Genomic DNA, 21,512 nt, shown 5'->3' with positions numbered 1-21,512 from the left:
TTTTTCCCAAAACCAGATGTTTAGTGTCACCACCATGAGCTTCCCTGCTCCCCTGCCATTTCAGTTCTCCTCATTCTGCAGTCTATTCATTCCCCCGGCCTTCTCCCCACCCCCGGTAACATCCTGATTTTTCCCTTCCTGTTCTTCCTCACATATCTGTCCATTCTACCATTCCCCGTCGTGAGTGCCATCCCCCATTCTACGCATTCATGGCACCCACAAACGGTTTTCAAGGCCATCCCTCACCCCACTGTGCAGGAAGCTCGTGCCTTAGTCTCCCATTCCCTGGTAGTCGTAGCTGGAGACAACCGCACCGGCGGATAATCCTCAAGACAGCCTCATGAATATGGATATCCGTTGGTCTAGTTACTCTAGTAGCTTGTTAACGAGGGCATTTTCGCCTGCAGTGATTTCGGGCGTTTCGTTTTGCCGTCGTAAGATTTTTATCTTTTCCTCACATGTTGCGTGCATACACCAAGTAAATAGCTCCATGTGTCGATGCTGTATGTACAGGGCACTCTCTGCTGTACTTAACATGAATATTCATGCCACGCATTGTTTGTTTTCCCCTGTCCTCAGCGAATCCGCCCTTTATTTTTTCTTTTTGTTTGCTGTTCGATTTTGGTAGTGGACTGAACCTTATTCAAATTGTTACCTGCACGGTTTTGTTATTTTCATATTACTGAATACTGTTTCATCACACACATATACATAAGTATATGTATACATGTACATGTATGTGTATAGATAATTGTGTGCATGTGTTTGTGTTTTGTGTATGTGTTCATGTGTATTTCGAGAGGAATTCGGTAGGGCCTGTTTCATGAAAAATCTGTTACACTTCTTGAATTGAATTGAGCAGTGAATAAATAAAGTGTTGGCACAGAATTGACTCTAGTGAGTTTCGCAACCCGAAGACAGAAAAGGCTTCCATGATTTGTCTTTTACAAAGCTTCCTGAAGACCTCGTCCTCGTAAAAGTCTTTTTGATTTGGGTTTTATGCCCTTAATGTTTACTTGAAGTCTCGGTGACTTCTGTTTATTGTTTTTATTGTTCTTTTAAATTTATAATATCACTATTATGAGGATCGAAATATGTATGTATATATGTATGTATATTATACATGTAATAATTTGCATATGCATATACGTGAATTTATAATATATATAATATATATATATTATATATATAATATAATTATATATATATATAATATAATATATATGCTACATATTACATATTTATATACATATATATATATATATATATATATATATATATATATATATATATATATATATATATATATAACGATCCACATAATAGTAATGTCAATAAATTTAAAAGAACAATAAAAACATTAAACAAAAGTCACTGAGACTTCAAGCAAACATGAAAGCACAGAAACTCAAAACAAGAAGACTTTGCGAGGATGAGGTCTTCAGGAAGCTTTGTAAATGACAAATCATGGAAGTCTTTTCTGCCTCCGGGTTGCGACTCACGGTATATTTTCCGATGTATAAAGAAACAAGGCGCGTGATAAAATCTACGGTCAAATGGCGCGTTGTTTCACCAATTAAGCTAAATAGGCTATGTTTTACTATAAGAAATAATTGTTCTGTACTGTTTAACATGCACGTTGTTTATTTCTTACATTTTCATTTTAATAATTAAATCATTAATATCTTATTCTAAAATTCTTGTATCGTTAACTCATCGCGAAACACCTTTTTCAGACCTTTTCAGGCTTTTCCATAGGGCTTTCCTATCCCTCCCAACAAGAACAACAACAACAACAACAACAACACAGTAGTTTGTAGACTTACTCCCCGAGTTAGCGAAAGCTCCCACTCGTATCTGTAACCTTTGATGAATCTTTGTCCTAAGAAGAGGAAATTTTAAACAATTAAAAGAATTCTCTTTAAACTTAATTTCGCTGAAGCAGCAAATCATCTTCCGTGAAAATGGCCTTTAATGTCTCCTTCCCATTCATTATTATTATTATTATTATTATTATTATTATTATTATTATTATTATTATTATTATTATTTTTGCTCTATCACACTCCTTTAATTCGACTGGGTGGTATTTATAGTGTGGGGTTCCGGGTTGCATCCTGCCTCCTTAGGAGTCCATCACTTTTCTTACTATGTGCGCCGTTTCTAGGATCACACTCTTCTGCATGAGTCCTGGAGCTACTTCAGCCTCTAGTTTTTCTAGATTCCTCTTCAGGGATCTTGGGATCGTGCCTAGTGTTCCTATGATTATGGGTACAATTTCCACTGACATCCTTCTTATTTCTATTTTCAGATCTTGATACTTATCCATTTTTTCCCTCTCTTTCTCTTCAACTCTGGTGTCCCATGGTAATAGCGACATCAATGAGTGATACTTTCTTCTTGACTTTGTCAATCAACGTCACGTCTGGTGCCTCTTTGCGCGTATCACCCTATCCTGTTCTGATACCATAGTCCAGAGGTATCTTTGCCTGATCGTTTTCTATCACTCCTTCAGGTTGGTGCTCGTACCACTTATTACTGCAAGGTAGCTGATGTTTCTTGCACAGGCTCCAGTGGAGGGCTTTTGCCACTGAATCATGCCTCTTTTTATACTGGTTCTGTGCAAGTGCCGGACATTCGCTTGCTATGTGGTTTATGGTTTCATTTTTCGTATTGCACTTCCTACATATGGGAGAGATGTTATTTCCGTCTATCGTTCTTTGAACTATCTGGTTCTTAGGGCCTGATCTTGTGCCGTGTTATCATTCTTCCTTCAGTTTCCTTCTTTAGCTCTCCCCTCTGTAGCCATTGCCACGTGTCATCGCTGGCTAGTTCTTTGGTCTGTCTCATGTATTGTCCTTGCATTGGTTTGTTGTGCCAGTCTTCTGTTCTGTTTGTCATTCTCCTGTCTCTGTATATTTCTGGGTCTTCGTCTATTTTTATTAGTCCTTCTTCCCATGCACTCTTTAGCCACTCATCTTCACTGGTTTTCAGATAGTGCCCCAGTGCTCTGTTCTCGATGTTGACGCAGTCCTCTACACTTAGTAGTCCTCTCCCTCCTTCCTTTCGTGTTATGTATAGTCCTGTCCGTATTTGCTCTTGGGTGTAGTGCTTTGTGTATTGTCATATGTTTCCTGGTTTTTCTGATCTATGCTGCGGAGTTCTGCCTTCGTCCATTCCACTAGTTCCTGCGCTATTAATTAATTATTAATTATTATTATTATTATTATTATTAACAAGAGATTTTTCATAAGAATGAAAGATAAGATAAACTTCTTTCCCGGGATTTGCACCGTTGATCAGTTAGTCATTATTACTGAGTGAATATCGGTATGAGCAGTAGTCTCGGTGGAAGGTAATAATCTCACAGGGAAAAAAATGTCACAATTGCGGCAGGAAAAAAAGTCACAATTAATTTACAGTCTCTTGTTTATATTTTTACGGCAATCCCCACCGAGCTTGTAGTGAACACGCCGCGAAGGTGGATACTTGCCGGGTTAAAATTCTTGGGGTCACTCTCTGGGAAAGATTAATGTGACTTTTTTCCCAGCCGAAATTGTGACATTTTTCCCTGTGACCTTTTTCCTGTGACATTATTACCTGGATTCGTAGTCTCACAGGTCAACAGCTCAAATTCTCGGGAATAAGGTGTATTAGTCTTATTGAAGATTCCTAAGGTATTAATTATCATCGTATCATAACCCATTGGATTCTTATTAGGCGATAAGGCAAATATTTATCTGGTAATTACTGTAGTAGTCATTTAATTCATTTATGTATTAATGGTTGAAAGACCTGGAAAAGACTGATATATACGGAAAGAGGGGGTGAGAAGAAAGAACATTAGATTTTCAAAATACAGCCTACACAACAGTTCCGGTTACAAATCACATATGTAATAATTACATATATGTATAATTTACAAGATCTGTAAATATAACTTCCGAGCCGGCGGACTACGTATGTGTTTTTATATGAATTGCTGAGATAGCTAATGTTCCGCTATCGACGCGATGCTTTAGAATGGCAGTTCCACGCCAACGATCAAACATAATCGGTCTTCCGACCGAGCTGCATCTCCTAGTATGGAGTTACAGAATAAAGTTGTTTATCTTGTCAACTTGCCTGTTTGAATCATCTCCTCTAGTCAAGGAAGAACCTCTCTACTAAGATATCCAAGGGAGATGAGAGGAACCAAAAAAATACTTACGAATGACAGTCGTAAGGAGAACACAAAAAGTCTATCGCCAAGCGATAAGACATTAGACATATACTCTTTTTACCGGTATTTTCCCATTTCTACATAGCATACTATAGTAGATTCGCATCAACCGTGCATCTGATGTCTAGGCTAGTCCCTTACGACGCTCCAGATTGGCTGTTGATAAGCCACTCACAGGGCTGGAAACTCTCAGTCTCTCTCGAGAGTTCACATAGGCAGGATGAATGTTCCAACTATCCTGAGGGTTACTTTTGCCTCAGGAGGTGGAACATACATCCTGCCTATGTGAACTCTCTCGAGAGAGACTGAGAGTTTCCAGCCCTGTGAGTGGCTTATCAACAGCCAATCAGGAGCGTTGTAAGGACTGGTCTAGACATCAGATGCACGGCTGATGTGAATCTACTACAGTGTCAACCGCATCGCTGACGGTATCTCTGTCTGTACACAACGTCAACGCCTCAGTATTTGTTTCTTCCATTTCGATAATACCGGAATGGCTCTATATGGCATTATTTTGCGTCAGCTTGCACCATTTGTCGTTTATGGTGATTCAACTCTCAGTGTCTTCTCTCTCTTTCTGGGATTGCTGTTGGCTCCTGCAAGCATCTCTTTACGTTTGGCAGTTTTTCTTCTCTTATCCCGTATTTATGAAAAAGTGACTTCTCTTGGTCCATTTCTGTTCTCATGTAAGATAACAGATGCTGCACCATCATCATAGTAACTATTTCATAGTTTTGATCATCCACCGCAATGTTCATGTTGATCGTGTTTGCTCTCGATGTCACAACCGAATTGTAGTTTTTTCTCCTATTTGCGGCTTATCCTGTTATTCTGAGTAACGGCAATATTTGTGGCCTTCCTTTTATTCTAGCGAACTTCTGTCTTTCTTAATTAATGTACTCAGTACGTAGAAAAGGCTTCGAAATCCTTCAACATAATTTCTATAAATAATGAATATAATGGAAATGCTTTCTGCGCTGGCATCTTCTTATTGCCGTGTGATGTTTGTGCATGCAAAGTATTAACCCAGTGTAAGTACATCTGTCGCATGAATCCAAATTTTCCTCATCCTGCTATCGCCTTTTGAATAGGTAACAAAACTGTGGCCGAGCCATATTTTACGTAACTTTGGGGGCAGGTAATTGTACTACATTGAAGCTGTAGGCGGAGTAACACCGAAGACCTTGATTTCTGAGAACAGCTCTTTTTCAGTAATTAATATAGGATACAGTGTCTCCTGAACTTTGTCCGGCCTGCTCCCTGGTGGCCTACGCAAAATACCTCCTTGTAAAGTTCCGTCCTATTTACCAGAAAGTCATATCCATGAGTTGTCCACTCGAGAGATAAGCCGCTTGAAGCCCTTTCGATCTGTCGGCAATCCCCTAAGATGGGCGAGGGAGGAGGAGGGAGTGGTGAGAGTTCGACCTCCTTCCTCCCACTCCTGCGGGATACTAGTGGGCGTGAGGCAGGAGAGTGGGTGGGCCATTAGGAAAGGGTCCCGCTGGGGGAGGAGGTGTGGAAGAAGTACGAGGAGGAGAGAGAGGAAGAGAGGAAAGAGAGGTGGTGATAGCGGCTCTTTTGGATGGGTCGTGATGGGTTCCAATTAAACTCCGATCGCTAATTGCGAGATAGCATCTTCCGAGGGAGGTGCACGATCGCGCGCCCACGCCTCCTTATATCCCATCGACACCCGCTTAAGCCTCCTCGGAGCGTTACAGACCCGAGTCTCCCCCCCCCCCCCCCCCTTCTCAATCACCCCACCACAATTCCCCTTCGAGAAACTCATCTGATACTAATCGGTGAAGGGATAAGGTTAGGGGATTTGTGGGAGGGGGGTATAGAGGGGACACCCCCAGGGACAGAGGCGGTTTCAAATAAACCAGATTCTCGATGTCTGATTGCCTCTTGTTTTTCCGCGCCGTCACCTTTTCATTGAAATATGTAAATATTTAGATATTATCCAGGTTAATACTTGGAGATTCAGAATTTAGGGGCTTATATATAGAGAGAACAATTGCGTTTTTTAAATTCTTATTCTGTTGAAAAAATAAGAAAGCTCTTTGTAACAGACTATCGCTGTGGTTTTTCAATTAGTGAGTCACTTAAGTAATGTAATTTTTACGTTATTACCGTATCCGTTTGTTTGTTTCTATAATATTTGCCGATCGTTTTAAGTTGGTTATTACCGCTAGCTCTTCCATGCACTTATTGTTTTTACATGTTGGAAAAACTGAGATGGTATACCTGCGCAATTCAAACTCAGCCTTTGCAAAGAGATTATTACTAGGCTTTTCAAGTCTTGGCGAACCCTCTTTTCCGAGGCGGGCAGGTTTTGTGACTCAAGTGCAGAGGAAGACAGAGATTTCTATATCCTGGAAGTCTGGAGTATAAGCACTGATCAAGGTGTGGGGGATTGTGAACTCGGGGGTGAAAAGTTAGTCTGTTCCTCAAATCGTTTCCCTTTTCATTCGACATTCAGAGGATGCCAAGAACTGAGAAATTTCTAAAAATGACCCTACAGTATAAAACCAAGGCCATCTAGAGTGGGCCTTGATAAAACGCGGTGTGCAGCCTTACTTTTTTTTCTTTTTTCTCAATTTTGACTTTAGGCATCTGCCAGTAATGAACACCATTCTAAAAGGATCAGAGAAACATCAGTTTTGAGATTTTGTAAACACGATGCAATTCCAAAATGATATTATACTAGCAAACACATGTATTCAGAAAGATAAATTCATAAAGTAACTAAGTCTATGGGCATAACCAGCCCCATTTCACGGGCAGAACCAGGTTCGTTTCAGGGAATCCCTTCTCTGGGGGCGGGGGGGGGGATGGGGGGGGGGGGGGGGGGGGGGGCGGGGGGGGGGGGGGGCGGGGGGGGGGGGGGGGGGGGGGGGCGGGGGGGGTGGGGGGGGGGGGGGTAGGAGGGGGGGGGGGGAGGGAGGTATGGGGGGGGGGGGGGGGGGGGGGAGGGGGGGGGGGGGGGGGGGGGGGGGGGGGGGGGGGGGGGGGGGGAGGGGGGGTGGGGGCGGGGGGGGGGGGGGGGGGGGGGGGGGGGGGGGGGGGGGGGGGGGGGTGGGGGGTGGGGGGGGGGGGGGGGGGTGGGGGGGGGGGGGGGGAGGGGGGGGGGGGGGGGGGCGGGGGTGTGGGAGGTGGGGGGGGGGGGGGGGGGGGGGGGGGGAGGGGGGGGGTGGGGGGGGCGTGGGGGGGGGGGGGGGGAGGGGGGGGGGCGGAGGGGGGGGAGGGGGGGAGGGTCGGGGGGGGTAGGGCGGATGGGGGGCGGGCGGGGGGCGGGGAGGGGGGGGGGGGGGGGGGGGGGGGGGGGGGGGGGGGGTGCAGTGGGGGGGGGGGGGGGGGGGGGCGGGAGGGGGGGGGGGGGGGGGGGGAGGTAGGATTAAACCTCTTCATAAACGATCTTACAGGTCCCCACCATAACCTTGCCAAGTTTCATGCCGATTGGACCAGCTGTTTGGCTGTGATTGAATGACAGACGGACGGACAGACATAACGCCCATGTAGTAAGATGCTGGAATATTGCTGTAGTGTTTAGTGGGACCGGTACACTATAAAATCTCAATGTAAACTTTCGTAGGCAACCACCTCCTTCCCCTCCAATTTTCCCTCTTACTCATTTCCTCGTCCGAGCTTTCCATTATTCCATTTGTACTTCCCTTTCTCCTTCTCCCGCCCCCTTTTCATTCTTCCCCCTTCCTTCTTCCCTCTCCTTCCAGCATTCTCTCCCATCCATCATTTCTTCTTCGCCTTTTATTTTGAGTTTTTCCGTTCCTGGATCTCAATTGTTCTCCCTCATTTTGTAATTCCCAAATTTTCCCTTCTCCAGATGTTTCGCTTCATCACTAACTTTCTTTTGTCTCTCCTCTTTTCCCTTTTCATCTTAGCTTCACCTGTCCCCTCCTCAATCTTCTGCCATCTCCACCCTCCCCACTACCCCATACTCCTATTCTTACTTTCCATATCAGTTCCTCATTACACGAGTGGGTTGCGTACTCTCCTATGAGTCTGGTAGCCAGAGTTTGCTCCCTACTGCTGCCATTGTGTAACCAGAGGAATTTATTTTTGGTGATTAGAAATTAATTTTTCGATATACTGTGGTTCAGATCCCACAATAAGCTGTAGGTCCCGTTGCTACATAACCAATTGGTTCCTAGCCACGTAAACAATATCTAATCCTTCGGGCCAGCCCTAGGAGAGCTGTTAATCAGTTCAGTGGTCTGGTTAAACTAAGATATACTTGACTTTTTACTTTCCTTATTTTCTTCATCTGTTGTGAGATAAAGACAGAGCCTATATTCGTAGCGAGAGAAATCAGATTTAAGGAGAACAGCCGCGTCAGTCCACCGAGCGACGGCTGCCTTCCATAAGGGGGCGAGATGGTAATGAGAGATAGAGACAAGACAGATATTGAAAGCGAAGCCAGAAATTACTGTTGGACTAGTTCTCAACCTTCTTTTGGCTCTTGCACCCTTTCACTACTGACAAAATGTCATCCCGCCCCCTTTCCAAAATTATCTGCCCCAAAAGTTACATTCCAAATAATATACAACAAACTGCTAACATAAACACACTAGCTAGCAGAGAAAAATAAAAGCATGACTTCTCAGTAGTGCGGAACGATGCACACCGCGTTTTGTGTGGTCCTAGAGCCAGTTTGCTCCTACCAGTCCGTGGTCACAATCCACCCCCCGCCCCACCAACTCTGAAATTCTCCCTTAGAGGGGAATTCCCCCTGGTTGAGAACTACTCCTGTAGATGATGAAGAGGGTCTCTGTGCAGGTTAGCTTGCATATTGTAAGGTCTTCTGCGCCTTATATTTAAACCACAAATAAATCTTAAGTATCGAATTCACTAAACCATGGTACCAACTTATGCCCTAATGGAATTATCAATCGACAGAGAGCGTCTTTCTTCCCTGGGATTAGAACTCGTGAAATTTTTGGAAGAGACCAGGGTGACAGTGATTTCATCCTGCCACTATGGCTCTATGTTGTCTCCAGTGTATATTGAAGTGAAAGTTAATAGGTTATTTGTGGCTTAATATTTGAATAAAATAACCTATTAACTTTCACTTCAATATACACTGGAGGCAACAGTGAGAGCCATAGTGGCAGGGTAAAATCACACACACACGCATATACATACATACATACATACATATATATATATATATATATATATCTATATATATATATATATATATATATATATATGTGTGTGTGTGTGTGTGTGAGAGAGAGAGAGAGAGAGAGAGAGAGCTTGAAAGGCTTAGCTGGCGGGAAAAGTTTAAAGTAAATACAATCAAGAGTGAGATTTCAAGGGAAAATGGAAAGCAGAGCAGAAGATGGTCCAAAAATGTTAATTAATATGGAAGGAAGGTAGTGATTGATTTCTGTGGCTATTTTAAGGTAAATATGATAAATGATGGTAGGAGAAGTGAGGAGTTGAATCACAAATAAGTAAATCAAGAAAGGTAGCAGAGTGTGAGCAAAAGAAAGGGAAGAGACTTGGATTGATTTTGGAAGCTGTCAGGATCATATAACCAACTTTCCCTTATGGAAGTGAACTTGACTTGATGAATGTGAATGGGAGAAGAAAGGCTGAATTCGTTGAGATGGTGGCGTAAGGATAAATGAAAAAGGTAGAGGTGTGTATGTAGAAAACATGGAAAAGATGTCCAGGGCATTTTGAGGTGGTCTGGCCAAGTGAAAAAATGGAGGATGATAGGTTGGTGAGAATTGATCATTCGTTAGTTCTAAAGGGGACTGGGCGAGGAAGACCTAGAAAGGGCCGGGTAGGTGGAATAAAAGAGGTATTGTACAGGAACGGCTGTAAAATCCTAGAAGGGAGAGAGTGCTTGCTAGAAGATGACTGGTGCATTGCACGTAGGGTGGCTCGGCCTGCAGCTGAAGAGCTTTCTGTGCAGGTGTATGAAACGTTATGAAAGTGTTCTGCATAAGGAGTTCATCCACATTTCACTCATTCAAGGACTAATTTGGTAGTCATTGTTGTGCCGTTTCTTCTCTGGAGCCACCACCGATAAGAGGAAACGGCATTATTGTGATGTAATAGTAGTACTACACTGATGAAGAAAATACCAGTTATGGACTTGTGATCATGCAATTAACGATGACGTTTCAGAATTCAAATGCAATCATCAGTACATTTCCAGTGATTATTTTCATCTCCAATAAGAATACGCAGTAGTTTAATTTGTATAATTTCCTTTAAAATGGATGTATTTTTAAAACGCAGTCCAACTGAAGTCTGTTTCATTTCATCTCCCCACTCACAAGAAACATGCGCATGGGTAGCGCGCGGTTGACCGACCATCAACGTTTTCGATATCGATGGCTTGTTGTGATAGTATGACACTTTTTCTCCAATAACGTACTGGAATGCATATATAGACAAAGAAGACTGTCCCCCTCTCATATAAATCATAAACTCGTCGGTTAATGTTCATGATATACCAACACAAGCACACCAGAGCTGAAATTTCAAACAATATATTCTGATGAGAGGCAAACAAACAACAAATTTTCAGTAATTGATTTCTCTCATTAGATACTATAACCCAAACAACACATACACCTTTGCTTAAAAACTTCAAATCACAAGATTTTCTTATCATTCAACTTTCTTCTTCTATGTACAGTTTCATTGCAAGTATATAAAACCAACTTTATCATGATACCAAAGTAATATCTACGTCCGTAAACTGAAAAATAACCTTTGATATTGTTTACTACTAAAATATAAAGCATGGACCAATGAAGCTAAGCCTATGCTATTGATTCGCCAGGTATTTTATTTTACTGGACTTCTTTTAAACATATTCATTCCATTTCAGTCGAAATTCCTTTGTTATTGTAACCGTTATTTATTCATTCTAATAGTGAATAAATAAACAATAAAAAAAATTATATGCCTAGGTTAGCCTTTTTATGTTTTATGTTAGTCATCAACACAAAGGATGACAGGAACTGAAAGGGATTTTAAACTTTTGCTTCTTGGATGAGTTGTTTACCTAAATAGTCCGGAAGTAATCATAGTTATTTTTATGCCTAAGAAAAAAATATACACATATGCAGTGTATTCTAGAAAGAGAACCACTTTACCATTGTTATCAAGCTATGTTATTGCTGAAATTTCCCGCCCTCCAGCCAATACACAGTCGTCGTTCCACTGACCTCCCCTAGGCCATAGATAGGCTCATGGACAATAATCTTTCTTGCCTATTCTGAATAATAAACTACTCACGTAATATACATGCAAGAAATTATTAAAATACTTCATACTCACACTTGCATCAAGATGTTTTATTTACCTGCAGTGAGATAAAAAAAAAAAATGGTTTAAAGTCCATCGTTCGTTTGCGTTTGACCTGAGTAGATTGTTTCCTGCTTATCATTCGCGGCCTTGTATTGTTATATTACCGAAATGAATCGGTATGTTTGTGATCCAAACAAGATGGTGTGAGGATTGCCTGTAAATATAAGCACCCAGATGCATTACCGTAGAAACGTCGAGTCATTATCACAGTAAGCCTACGGTAACGGAAACATTGATTTCAGCCAATCGACTCTTATACCTAAAAGGTTTTGCTAGGTTGTGAGAGGACAGATAAAATGAAACGGACTGTAGTATATGGATAATAGTTATAATGCTTTAAATAATCATTGATCTTTATTACAGAATTCAATAAAAATAGCAAGTTTGTAAAAAAACTTTCGTTTCTCACTACATTGAGAGGCTGTAAATATCTCGCCAGTTAATCTGCCGCTGCTGTGAAAAGCGATTTTTGTCGACATTTAGGAAGGGGAACACAACAACATATTTAGCTTGCAGTGACTTAGTCTGTTTTGGACAGTTGGGCCTGTCTCGGATCTCGTCGATTAAACAAAAAGAAGAAAAATCATGCAGTACTTTTGTGGTTTATGATTCAGCAATGTTATTTGCTCACGTTTGTGTCATTTATTTAAAATAGATAACCTTTCCAAGGAGAGTATGTGATATTCGTTAAGAAAAATTCTCGGAAGCTGAGCACACTCCTATTCCTACCCTCAAACTTTGGAATGATTTGTTGTCATATTCCCTAAATCGTTAAATTGGGTTTCGTTAACGCCACCATACTTGTTCCTCATTTCATCAAGGCCATGGTACGACGAGGCCATCCAAATGCACGCTCCTTATGTTCACTTGAAAATGGGAAGGATTGAAAAGAGTAGTTTCCCCTGTCTAATGGTATTAGTTTCTATTATATTGGAGAAAATCTACGTATTAAGTATGCGGATTTTCGCTTCAAAATTTGCAAGGAATTTGTTGGGAGGTTTTCATTCTGAATCGCGCCGGTGCACACACACACACACACACACACACACACACACACACACAAACATATATATATATATATATAGTATATATATATATATAATGAATGGAATGCTCGAGAATAAAAAAAAGAGGTAAAAATAAGAAAAATAGGAAAAAAGAAGCCCGGTGAAAATCTGCAAAAATGTAAAATTAAGAAAACATAGACATATCTTCACATGAATAATTATTGGGAGTAAAGATATTTGTCGATCTTGTATATAGTCCTTTCGATATGTGTAAGCAACGGCAGTTCCAAGTGTTCGCTCCGGACCTGGCAGAGACCACCCGCCGTTTGCTGGAAAGAAGTTGGAGATAAGTCTTGTACTTTATGGTAATTGGTCGCTCTGCGAATATGATTGGAACGGTCGTCTTCTTGCTTCCAGTTACATGTAACCCGGCAATTATCATCCACAGCGTATAATCGGTAGTGAAAATATGAATGATTCTGCTTACGCAAGTGATGCGATGGCCTGTTATTAGTTTTTGGAGCGCTGTTGGTTGGTGGCTTATATATTCTCGTTTACTATTATCAGGGATGCTTCATTCACACTGATCTCTGTGTCTCTGTTCTAATTGATTGTTCTCTGGAATTACACATACACACAGACAAGCAAGTATATTTATATTATATACACACTCACACACACACACATATATATGTATGTATAGCTGTGGAGTACACACACACACACACATATATGTATGTATAGCTGTTGAGTACACACACACACACACACACAGATATATATATATATATATATATATATATATATATATATATATATATATATATATATATATATATATATATATATATATATATTTGTATATGCATGTATGTATGTATTTATATGTTAAGAGGACAACTCTTATATATATGCTTAGAAAATCATTTATGTTTCCGTTTTTAAAGCCCCAAGAGGAATAGTAAGGTATGATGAGTTAAACAAGATGTATTGAATATTTCTAGGGACCTATTTCGGAATCAGTTGATAGCTGCATTCCCACAGCTGGTCCCAAGAACTCATTTTCAACGACGTCTGCAAGTCACTCACTGAAGATCGCTCTTGCAGTTGTTGACCTGACTCAGTGTTGCTTAACTGCATTTACTGAGACATTTGCAGTGTAGCGATCAGTTAAGCTCCTTGGCTTTCGTTGCCGATCTCTCCTTGAGCGCTGTTTAATTTCACCGATGGGCAGATCAGTTTTGTACTGAACATGTCACGGAGAGCTATCGACTTTTAAGACCAAAATGTTGTGATATCAAGAGGCAGACGAGTTTCAAATTTGTTTCGGTGTCAGTTCGACAGAGAAAAGTTTTGTTCATCACCCGAGTGGAAACTGTATTGACAAAAACAAATATGACAGGAGAAATGCAATTCTTTCTCTCGCTTCCGTTTTCCCGTCCCGTCGGCGTTCCTTTCTGATAAAATTGAGTATTGAGGACATTCTTAAGAGAATTTATAAAAAAGTGAAATGAAACATTTACTAAAATATCTTGACAATTTGGTTTAGGCATTAATGAGTCCCATATATTCATGAAAATAAAAAAAAAATCTTTGTACCAAATTATAAATAAACCTTCATCTTCAAACGCCGGGCAAAGGAATGTAGCAGCCGATGGTTATGCATTAATTATGGATTATTTTTGTCTTCCTTCTGATAGCATAATTATTGGTTAGGCCTACTAAGAAGAAGACGTTTAAAGATGAAAAGGTCAAGCCAGCTGCTTCGTTATCCTGCTCAGATGCACCCTCTCTCTCTCTCTCTCTCTCTCTCTCTCTCTCTCTCTCTCTCTCTCTCTCTCTCTCTCAGAGAGGAAACATCGAGAATCTTAAGGACACGGTTATCACTGATATGTGAATAGTAATCGCTTTTAGCAAAATGATGGTTGTCATATTTCGAAAAGTCCCCAGGGTATATCTGGGTTGAATTAATCAATATATATATATATATATATATATATATATATATATATATATATATATATATATATACATATACCCTGCTATGAAGTTTCCAAATATTTTCTAAGAAATCTAGATCAGATATGAAAACTTCTTTTCACTAAAATACATTTGTTATTTGTTGAGAACTGAGAGGAACCCAGATGCCCTGGGAATCTTAACTGTTCTGGAAACCAGTAGATGAACAATTTTGAAGATATTTCAAAACGTTTTATGTGAATGTCTGTATTCTGTTTTAGATATGTCATTGCATTATTATATCTTCCGATTATTTATTTATTCACTTATCTATCATGTCTTATTTACCATGTGTAATTCCGGTACGTTTGACCAACAAGCAAAGCAGAAGGTTCCTGAGAAGCGCTTAGCTATTCAGTGTTAATAGATAGGTAGAGGCAGCCTCCAGCACTTGGATGAGGAGCACGAGATGGAGGGCAAGATACCGATGCAGTTAAGGGCACCGACGCTCTGAGAGAGAGAGAGATAGCGTTCCAGTTTATTTTTTGTAATTTTTTGTATCCCCCTGTTTATTTTTATTCCTTCATTTGTTTTTTTAATCTTGTAATTGCCTCCGTTTTTTGTAATGTTATTTGTTTACTTGTTCATTGAATCGTTACATGTATCTTGAATCACTGAAGTTACCAAATAATTAAACCAACTATCACAAGCAATATAGTTGCCACTTATTCATGGCCTTTCTAACACAGGATGCATCATTTTTATATTTGTACATTGGTGATTATTGGAGAGTTTAAAAACAAACTGGTTACGTTCTTGGAAATTATTTACCGGGAAAGTTCCAAGGTTTTTGCGGATTTATATCTAGGTATATCTATATTTTTATGAAAAGTCGCTGGTTCTTGAAGAAACTTCCCACGGGCAGCCGGGTAACACCCGTCAACCTGCCTTGTCCCATATTGACTGATGAATACACCATCACATCCTATTGAGCAGTCTTGTAACACCCCCCAAACCTGCCTTATCCCATACTCACTGCTGAATTCAGATATCACTGTTCTCAGGGGTGGTAAAACTTTTCAGTGCAAGGGCCACATTCAAAAACTCACCCTTTTGTAGGGCCACATATTTAAAATAGACAAAATAAAAACCTTTAAAAGAAAAATTGCAATTAATTTTTAATGATTGATATTTTAAAGTACTGTAAAGGAATCACATGAAATGCATCTATTTGAAAGACGAAGTAAATCAGCTGAAAAGTAATTGTGATAAATCACAATATTTTAAAGTAGGAACTTCACACGAAACTCATTTGAAAGACAAGATGACCTTTCTCTTTCAAATTTACTCACATTTGGCGGACCGCATGAATTCATTTTTTCTCCATTCACCAGTGAGCGCGATCATCACGTTGTTTCCTTTTTCAGAGATCAGCAAAAGTATTGAAAGGTTGATCTTTAACGCCTATTCCTACGGATTTTCTCCCGTGCTTTGTTCTGCTGTTTCACTCCGTCAGTAGTTACCGAATATTGCATACGGTTATGGCTTGAGCTACTCCTTGGGTAAATCCACTTGAATTGTTGAATAGCAAGTTATGAATGATAATAAGGATTGGCAATCATCCATATTCATTTCGGTACATTATTGAGGGAGATTGTAAATGTTATCTGTGAAATCGTAATCATTATCATTAATGTGTTTCCAGTTGAAACTTTAGGTTGTGGACGCTCATGATTGTTAACCGTTGTCATTTCTGTAGTGATTATTGTTGTTATTATTATCATCATAATTAGTCATTGCGTGCTCTTATTAATATACGTATATACTAGCAAACGTCCTCCTATCTAAGAACTTTGTCACGAAGTACAGATAACACAAAGCTAATGAAATAAATATGTGACGAATAACTTTATGTAAACAAGTAAATAACGGCTGAGATATACTGAAGTTTACAGAACAGGACTGAAAGGCAAAACGCCTTAAATTATTTTAGTAAAGAAGGCTCTTAAAGGGGATAGAGAAAGCTTATATATATATATATATATATATATATATATATATATATATATATATATATATATATATTTATCGGAGTGTGTATTTTGGGGATTAGTGTCGAACGTTATTCAGCAACGTATGAAGATAGTCTGATTAAACATTTCTTATATATATATATATATATATATATATATATATATATATATATATTTCTCTTTTTACTCGCAACGACACCAGTTATAAAACCATGACTCTGAATGTTAAGTTTATATATAAGGGTAAAGTAGACTGTAACCCCACCATCAATGGCGAGGAGAAAACATGTAGTACAGGAACCAGTTTGATATTAAGGCAAATGGGGTATTTTTGGAGTGCTCCTCGTCCACTTCTTTCATTCATTCTCTGGATTATCATCATTAGGTCAGTTCGTGGCCTCCCGAGTCCTTCCTTACGTCACGTGAAGAGTTAAGTCAAATTTCTTAGAACTTGGGAGTTGGGGTCGGGAGTGGAATCTAAATAGCTGCGTCATTTCCTTTATTGCCGTCGCAAATTATTATTCCATCTCATTTACTATATAAAGGGGAGTCTTCTTCTGACCAGTTAGACAGCTTATTTTTATTTGCACTCCTTAATTCTCTGGTTATTAGGATGAACCGTACTTCCAAAAAATCAGATTCATTGTTGCCTAAACATTTCTTCAAGTCTAAATGCTTAGTTACCCACTTCAAACATAGAGCTGGCTGCAAGGTCTCTGTTCTTCAAGATGAAGACTATACCACTGCAACTGTAATGCAGGTTCCTTTAGCAACTACAGTGTCCGCCGCAGGTGATTGACTTTTCCAAGCAGTTGCCCTCATAAACCCACGATTCCACTACAGCCTCACGGGAGTTATTATTCTTTGTCTTAAAATTACAAGAGCCTCGGGTGAAGAGTCGCTATGGTTGATCTGTTCTTTAATTTTATTGATTTGTCGGCTCTTTTACTTTAACTCTCCCGGCTTGACATGAACCCAGCAGAATTTATCGTGAAATGTTTATAAAACCAATTACTTGATTCATTTATAGAAATTTCCTCACTGGAGTATGCTCATACACACACACACATACATAACATTATATATATATATATATATATATATATATATATATATATAATATATATATATATATATATAAGACACTGTCATTCTTTCAGGTCTTTCCCACCGTTATCCCTACACTAAGGGGTCGGTTGCCTGATGCGCCTTTCCTTACAACATCAGGCATGGTTTATTATTTGGCAAAGGGCTTTTTACGACCGCATGCCCTTGCTGTCATCAACCACAGTTATTGGTAGTGGGCCTCACCTTTTACTAAAAAGTAAGACTGTAAGGCAGAAGTTTCTAGTCATAGGCAGTGGGCCTAGCCTTTTACTAAAAAAGTAAGACTGGAGGGCAGCAGTTTCCACAGTTACTGGCGGTGAGCCTAGCCCTTTACTGAAAAAGTAAGACTGCAAGGCAGCAGCTGTCCTCTTGTTGTCTTTTACGGCATGCAGGACCTATGGTGTTAGTATTCTTACACCCCTACCGGAGGGTGATTGTTGTCATTCTTTCAGATATTAAGCCACAAATACTCCTCAGTTTCAAATTTATGTGACCTTACAAAGCCAGGATTCGAACCTATGCCTTTTGGTTTTGATATGTAAGTAGACAGATGACTTATCCACTATGCAGACCAAATGTCCTGGTTTGGGGAGTGATATCAAGTATCCTTTGAGTGTAAGTTGACTCCAAGAGTAAAGTGAATTTCATATTAAGGGATAGAAAATATATATATATATATATATATATATATATATATATATATATATATATATATATATATAGATATATATATATATATATATAGTTATATATTGTACGAAGTGCCAAGTATCTGGTTACCTTGCATCAAATATTACCTCACCAAAAGCCAAACACCTGAACCCTCATAACACGTTTAAACGACTGAATACACTAAAGACAACAGTGATCCCTTAACACTTACCAGTATTGCAGAAAATCAGACTAAGTTCATCAACAGGTGTGAGGTTAATCTTGTAAGGTAATTAAATTAATCAAAGGGCATCACTCCTTCAACAACTTCCAAAACTCTAAGTATTTCCCTGATTTCAGAAGTCTAAGTACTTCCCTGGTTCTAAGTCACTTCAATTAAATTGAAGGAAAGCAAATCAATTACCACTCTATGTCTCTACCTATCATAAATATAGTCATAATTATATATATTTATACTGGTGTAAGATAAAGAAAAACACTTATAAAAATTTTAATACAAAAATTTATTATTATTAAATTCAAAATTTATAAGTGAAATTCACAATTATCAGGGGAAAAATTACTGTTACTTGAAAAAACAAAGTTAAAGTTTAATTAATTCCGTTGAATCAAACTTAAGTAAAATTAAATCAAAATTAATTTATCATAAAATTCGAAGCTTAAATTCAATTCAAGTCAAAAGCAATTAATTCAAAAGTGTTAGGCAATATTCTGAAAAATTTGAAATTAATTCACAAGTGCTAAAAACAACAATAAAACTTGAAAAGAATTCTAATTAAATGGCAAATCAATTCACAAGGTGTTAAATTTAATTAAATGTGCAATGATAAAGCAATGAAAATAACTAAGTCAATTAAATGGTGAATGTAAATGAAAATATAAAACAAAAAGACACACTTCAATAAGAAAATGAATAAGTGCACAAACAATGGAACAGACACAAACACAAAAAATATCAGCAATGTGTAAAAGTGTAAATCTTTTTCATAACACTGTAACCAACAGTTTTTACCAAACCTTCGTAACAGACAACAGTTCTTATCAATTATTAGTTAAACACAATTCCTATCCGTTATTAGTTAAACACACTCCCTATCCATTATTAGTTATTCACTGTTCCTAACAATTATTAGTTGCAACTAATAAAAATATACAACACTTTACCTTGGTTATACCAGTTTCTTTCTCTTTTGCTGCAGCTTGTATATTACACTTTCACAAAAACAAGGCGCCGTTACGAAATGTTTGTTCAGATTCCACAAGAAATTAAATAAACTAAATAAATTCTAAGAAATATCAAAATATAGAATTCTCACAAGTTATGAGTGACCAAATTTACGTTACGTTAAAATAATCTCGATGTCGAGTGAGAGAGAGAGAGAGAGAGCGAGAGAGAGAGAGGGAGATCTAACTGCCTCGAGGTCTTAAGATCGAATGAAAATCTCTTCCTTTATGGAAATGACAGAACAGATGTCTCAAAACGTTCTAGGCACGAAAGCTTCTCGAAAGTTCTGAAATCTGACGCAATCTTACACACACAATGTGCAACATCACCGTGGGACTTGACAAAGATATACACGTACCATACAAGTCTGCTCAACAGATACGTACCCGATTGAAACGGAGGGTAAACGATAATTAAGATTGACATGTTTTTGATGACCACGTAAAAAGAGTCGAGCTCATTATCAAACGCACTGACAGAGCAGGGAAGCAAACGGATCTCGCAGACTCTAATTTTAAAGTGCTGACATAAAAGTTAAACATTTGCAGCTTTGAAAAGACAAGGATCTCTCTCTTTGCATTATATATATCTTTTTTTTTACAAGATGTTAATGCGAAATCTGAACACACATTTTAAAACATCCTATTCTAAGCTATCTAGGAATCTGAAAAAATGTTGCACAATCTACATGACATTTCAAAGAGGGAAAACATGCATTTTGAAAGTAGCAATATATAATATACCTCCCCCCAGAAGATTTTTTATCACGGTGTTGAATCCAACGATTCGCAACGAGATAAATAATCAGCAACTACATTGTTTTTGCCACTAATGTGCTGCACTCTTAAGTTATACTGTTGCAGGCACAAAGAACCACTGGTCAGTCTTTGATTGTGATTTTCATTTTCTGGATAAATGACAGTGGATTGTGACCAGAAAACACTAATATTTCTTCATTCCTAGGTCTATTCACATACACTTCAAATTTTTTCAATGCGGTGATTAAGGCTAAAGTTTCCTTCTCAATTGTCGAATATACTTTCTGATGTTTTTTCAATTTTGTAGACATGAAGCATACAGGATGGTAGATATTATTTTCATCTTCTTGAAGTAGAACAGCTCCAACACCACAGTCTGACGCATCAACTTGTATCACAAATTTCTTGTCGAAGTCTGGAGCTTGAAGTACTGGTCTTGAAGTTAAAATGGCTTTTACCTTCTCAAAGGATTCTTGACACTCTGGAGTCCAAATAAACTTAGCTTTGGGACTAGTCAAGTCTGTCAAGGGAGCTACTACAGCTGAGAAATTTGGGCAAAAACGACGATAGAAACCAGCCATCCCCAAAAATCTCTGTAGCTGTTTCCTGGTAGTAGGTGGGGTAGCCTTACGGATACCTTCTACATTAGCATTTACTGGAGCAAGAAGGCCTTTCCCAACTTCAAACCCAAGATACTGTACAGTTGCCTTTCCAAACTCACTCTTCTCTAAGTTGATTGTTAATCCTGCTTCTTGTAGTTTCTTGAAAACTTTCTTCAGAATCTTCAGATGTTCTTCCCAATTTTCTGCAAGAATCTTCAACGGTCCTCTCACTTCTCTTCCAAAAATCATCTCATTAGGTGAACATCCCATACTTTCTTGATAAGCATTCCTAACTTCAAACAACATTAATGGTAAATTCAGAACAATACTTTGTCAGCATACTTTTCAATGTCTGGTGGAACCTTTCCAAGGCACCTTGAGTTTCTGGATGATAAGCGGTTGATAACTGTGTTTCACTCCTAACAAATCATCACATCCTGGAATAACAACTTTGAAGTAAAGTTTGTTCTCTGTCACTTGTAACTATTTCTGGTATTCCAAACACCTTTGAGGAAAAACTCCACAAGTTTTCAGCAACTATCTTGGCAGATATGTTTCTAACAGGGATTGCTTCTGG

The 21,512-nt window shown here is 39.0% G+C and overlaps 1 protein-coding gene across 1 annotated transcript in view; it reads right to left on the bottom strand.

Moving 5' to 3' along the window:
* LOC135221175 (probable DNA-directed RNA polymerase subunit delta) overlaps positions 1 to 21,512 on the bottom strand; it is a 121,639-nt gene that overhangs the window by 74,106 nt on the left and 26,021 nt on the right. The window lies entirely within an intron of this gene.

Source organism: Macrobrachium nipponense, chromosome 2 (genome assembly GCF_015104395.2).
Source record: "Macrobrachium nipponense isolate FS-2020 chromosome 2, ASM1510439v2, whole genome shotgun sequence".
Taxonomy (NCBI): Eukaryota; Metazoa; Arthropoda; class Malacostraca; order Decapoda; family Palaemonidae; genus Macrobrachium; species Macrobrachium nipponense.
The sequence above is the reverse complement of the archived record's forward strand: the minus strand, read 5'-3'. Positions and strand labels throughout refer to the sequence as shown.